General features: G+C 33.8%; 1 pseudogene; it reads left to right on the forward strand.

Moving 5' to 3' along the window:
- The first annotated feature begins 3,368 nt into the window (after positions 1-3,368).
- On the forward strand, positions 3,369-4,458 carry LOC125093128 (coiled-coil domain-containing protein 34-like; annotated as a pseudogene).
- The last annotated feature ends 344 nt before the right edge of the window (positions 4,459-4,802 follow it).

The following is a 4,802-nucleotide window of genomic DNA, read 5'->3' on the forward strand; positions in this document are numbered from 1 at the left end:
TGACAAGGATGTCCACTTTCACCACTATTATTCAACATAGTACTAGAAACAGCAATCAGACAACAAAAAGAAATAAAATGTATTCAAATTAGCAAAGAAGAAATAAAACTCTCTTTGCAGATGACATGATACTTTTTTATGGAAAACCCAAAAGACTCCACCCCCAAACTACTAGAACTCATACAGCAATTCAGTAATGTGGCAGGATACAAAATCAATGTAAAAAATTGAGTTGCTTTCTTATACACTAACAATGAAAAAATAGAAAGGGAAATTAGACAATCGATTCCATTTACTATAGCACCAAGAACATCAGATAACTGTGAGTTAGCATCAGATAACTGGGAGTAAATCTAAACAAAGAGGTAAAGGATCTGTACTCCAAGAACTGCAGAATACTAATGAAAGAAATTGAAGAAGACACAAAAAGGTGGAAGACCATCCCATGCTCATGGATCTGAAGAACAAACATTGTTATAATATCTATCCTGCCTAGAACTATCTATACGTTCAATGTCATTACCATCAAAATTCCACCAGCATTTTTCAAAGAGCTAGAACAAATAATCCTAAAATTTGTATGGAACCAGAAGAGACCCCAAATTGCTAAGGAAATGTTGAAGAAGAAAAACAAAACTAGGGGCATCACATTGCCTGATTTCAAGCTTTAGTACAAAGCTGTGATCACCAAAACAGCATGGTACTGGCACAAAAACAGACACATAGACCAGTGGTACAGAGTAGAGAGCCCAGATATGGACCCTCGACTCTATGGTCAAATAATTTTCAACAAAGCAGAAAAAATATACATAGTGAAAAAAAGATAGTTTCTTCAATAAATGGTGCTGGGAAAATTGGACAGCTATGCACAGAAGAATGAAACTCAACCATTGTCTTACACCACACACAAAGATAAACTTGAAATGGATAAAAGACCTTAAAGTGAGACAGGAATCCTCAGAATCCTAGAGGAGAACATAGGCAGTAACCTCTTCAATCTTGGCCACAGCAACTTCTTTCAAGATATTTCTCCAAAGGCAAAATGAACTTTGGGGACTTCATCAAGATAAAATGCTTCTGATCTCATTTCTTCAATTCCAATGTTAAAAAAATTCTTAAAACAATTCTATTTTCCTATTTAATTACTTAAACATTAACTTATTAATTTATAAGATGTTTTCTAAATATGCAACAATTCTTTCTTCACCAATACTACTCATATTTTTCCTAACCAAAATTTGTTCTTCTCAACTAGGTAAAAATCTTTAATAAGTTAGAAGCACTTGTCTGTGTGTGTGTGTGTGTGTGTGTGTGTGTGTAATATTAATCAGCAACTAGAATAGTCACTGGAGAGTAAGGTATTTTTATATCAGATTTCTAAATATAACACTATCACATCATGAGTGAATATATATACATAACGTTAATTAACTATGTAGTCCTATCATACAGCAAAAGTTTCCAATTTAAATATTGCAATTTTATTGATTTGTATTAATTCTTGAAATTTGTATTGATTGTTGTTATTATCACCAGATAATAATGATGGAAGATCAAAACCAGAAGTAACTTGTGGGTTATGATTTAATTTCCATAAATTAGTAATAATAATAATTGATAAACTGTTATTCATCATTAGCCAAATTGCTTAGTTATGGAGTGTATTTATCTTTCATTTGGCAATTTTTAAATAATTTCTTCTGAGATTTTAGCTCATCTGTGGGCTTGGTGACTTAGTTTGGTCTTTCTACTTGGAAATTTTATTTGGAAAATTTTTATACATGACACAACATTTTAGTTATTTTTATTAGCTTTACTACTTAATGCAATGATTTTTGGTCGGTGGTTTCAGGGAACATAGAAAAGTAGCAAAGGGAAGAAGTATGGCATAAAAATATTGACTTATTCATTTATGAAAAATAAAATTTATATAGATATCCTTAAAATTAGCCATGGCTTCTCTCAACATCATCAAATGCCAAAATTTCTTTCCTTTATGGAATGTCTTATGTTATAAAAATTACATTGTTTTCTTCTGATCTGAATGAACATTTGATTGCATGTCTAGTACTACATTCAAAATGACTTCCCTCAGCACTAAAGTAATTGCTATGTTGTCTTCTATATCTTTTATTGTTGATGGAATGCCCCATGAACTGTATTATATAATCATCTTTTCCTTATGTATTTGAGGTTTTCTTTCTTCCCCTTAGGTAGTGAGATTTTACCACTGTCTTCTTATTTGTACTAAATAAAATAATTTTTATGACACAATAAGTTAGATTATAACTAACACTTAGACAAATTAAAAAAAAATTAAGCAGCAACCAGGAAAACAAGAATGATAACAAAACCATAAAGGTAGTGTTAGAATGTAAAGCCAATATTGAAATGTATCTTAATCAAGTCTTATTAAATATAAATGATAATTACTTTCAAAAGTTGATATTGCAATATCATTATAAATTCTAATTTTGACTTAAAGTTCTAGATAATCTATACTGAAAGTGAGAACTAAGCAATGGGAAAATAGAGGGAAATAAAACCGCATTTTGTTTGGCAACAAAATAAAAATTGGAATTCAGAAGTTTCACAAAATATGAATTTTAGGTATTCAAATGAAAAAGAGAAGGATAAGGGCCAAAAATAAAATATAAAGTGTATGTTCAAACACAATAAAGTAATTTAAAAAGGAAGTGGTAGAACTATATTATGCAGAAAAAAACAGTAGAAAAATAAAAGAACAAAGACATGCATACAATTTATAAATAAAGTATCAGAAACTCAGATTTTAAAAAAACTAAGATGTACAATGATTATATCTTTCCATTGTTACACAAGACACGAGTCAATATTAAAGCAGTCTTTGTAAAATATTGGGCTTTCTTACTCATACATCTTGAGACCTCATTCATAGTATACAGGAGAGATTATAGATAATTTTAATTACAATGCACTTGATTCAATGAGATTTTTTTGACATTTGTAATATATTTGATAACTTATAGAGACAAAAGAAAGTTTTCAATTTTTATTCTTTCTCCACCAGATGTTGTCCAGTTTATAATAGGTTTTTGGAAAAATCTTGAGGGGAAAGTAGGCATCAAAATAACAACTTCAGGGTAAAGCTATTCATTTAGATGACAATTGTGGTGACAATTCCATTTAGCCATAATTGTGAAAAATCTACTTATCACTCTAATTAAGAAACCATTGTCCCACTGCCTCTCAATAGGTTTGAACTTGATGGGCCCAATGTGGGCTGCCCAGCCATGGGAGGCTGATTTGCCTCCATCTTATGTGTTGTCTGTCCTTGGTGACTGCACATCCAGGTCCTCATGGCAGGCACCCAGAGGCAGGGGCTGGCAATGGTGACAGTCTGCTTGTGGTCGCTGCTGCTGAGCTACAGCAAATCCACCTGGGGGTACTGTCTCCCCTCAGCCACTAGAGCATCTTGTTTGACGACAGCAATGGCCAGGGGAGGCTGAGGAAGATGTGGATGAAGATGCTCATGATTCAGAGGCTAAGGTGGCGAGCCTGAGAGCAGTGGAGGTACAGAATGCTCCAGTGTGGTTGAATCAGAAGGTAACCAAGAACAGAAACAGGTGCACCTACCAAAAAGCTGCCTAACCCCATGGGAAGTGCAGTTTGTTGGCAAAGAAAAAGGATGTAACTGTCTGCAACAGAAAGCTCTGGAAGAATTAAAACAACAATTAAGAAATAATAAAGAAATAGAAGAATATGAAAAAAAAAAGAAAGAAAGAAAGGTAATTGCTAAAGAAAAGTACAAGGAATGGTTCAGAAAAAGAATGAACAGAAAAGAAAAAGGGAACAAAAATTAATAAAGAAATGGAAGAAAACACAGTAGAGGAACTGATGAAGGAACATCTGCAAGAAAAGGCAAAAGAAAAATATCAAGAATGGTTAAAGAAAAAATGTTGGAAAATGTGATAAGAAGAAAAGGGAAGGGGCACCTGGGTGGCTCAGTGGGTTAAAGCCTATGCCTTCGGCTCAGGTCATGGTCCCAGTGTCCTGGGATCGAGCCCCACATCGGGCTCTGTGCTCTGCAGGGAGCCTGCTTCCCCCTCTCTATCTGTCTGCCTCTCTGCCTACTTGTGATCTCTGTCTGTCAAGTAAATAAAATCTTTAAAAAAAAAAAAAGAAGAAGAAGAAAAGGGAAAAGAAAAACAATGGTAAGGTGAATTACAGGGAAAAAAGGAAATAGTAGAAAGAAAGTTTAAGGAGTGGTTGGAAAACTCAAAAAATAAACCTTGTCTCGCTGCAGAGAGCTATGGTTATGCCATTGGAAAACACAGAATTTTAATCGAGAACCAGTATTTTATAATCCATTCCATGGAAACCCATCCATAAGTCTCCTTCTAAAAAGCTGAGGACCTACGAGGAAAGGGGACGAAAAAGTCTGTGAATGTCAGCCAAGGAACTCATAGCCTCTGGTGATGCAGAGTGGGAAGCGGTCTTTACCCTGGATCTCAGTGCAGAATACAAAGATAGTGGATGTGGGAAATGCTTTTAAAAACTTGGAGCTAATTTTAAACTTAGCATCATTTTTCACTGTTCAGTCAGCCCCTCAACATTTGATGTGAACGGGCAAGTTCAAATTTTTGCATTTGTATATGTTGTTCTTGGAGTTAATTGAGGAAGGTGTTTTAGATATTTTCATTTTTAAAAGTGCTTTAAGCTTGATCTTGGAATATTGTTTCATAGGATAAGTGACTGAATATCTAATGATTGTGTTTATATTTAGCTTGTATCAAAACTACACTGTAATACCAATAAAACAG

This window comes from Lutra lutra, chromosome 1 (genome assembly GCF_902655055.1).
Source record: "Lutra lutra chromosome 1, mLutLut1.2, whole genome shotgun sequence".
Taxonomy (NCBI): Eukaryota; Metazoa; Chordata; class Mammalia; order Carnivora; family Mustelidae; genus Lutra; species Lutra lutra.